Here is a 453-nt window from a genome sequence, read left to right as displayed (position 1 = left end):
TCCATAGTGGCTGTATCAATTTACATTCCCACCAACAGTGCAAGAGGGTTCCCTTTTCTCCACACCCTCTCCAGCATTTATTGTTTCTAGATTTTTTGATGATGGCCATTCCCACCAGCAGTGCAAGAGTGTTCCCTTTTCTCCACACCCTCTCCAGCATTTATTGTTTCTAGATTTTTTGATGATGGCCATTCTGACCGGTGTGAGATGATATCTCATTGTAGTTTTGATTTGCATTTCTCTAATGATTAATGATGTTGAGCATTCTTTCATGTGTTCGTTGGCAATCTGTATATCTTCTTTGGAGAAATGTCTATTTAGGTATTCTGCCCAATTTTGGATTGGGTTGTTTGTTTTCTTGTCATTGAGCTGCATGAGTTGGTTATAAATTTTGGAGTTTAATCCTTTCTCAGTTGCTTCATTTGCAACTATTTTCTCTCATTCTGAGGGTTG

The sequence above is a fragment of the Physeter macrocephalus genome, chromosome 13, assembly GCF_002837175.3.
Source record: "Physeter macrocephalus isolate SW-GA chromosome 13, ASM283717v5, whole genome shotgun sequence".
Classification (NCBI taxonomy): Eukaryota; Metazoa; Chordata; class Mammalia; order Artiodactyla; family Physeteridae; genus Physeter; species Physeter macrocephalus.
Note: the sequence above shows the minus strand (reverse complement) of the source record.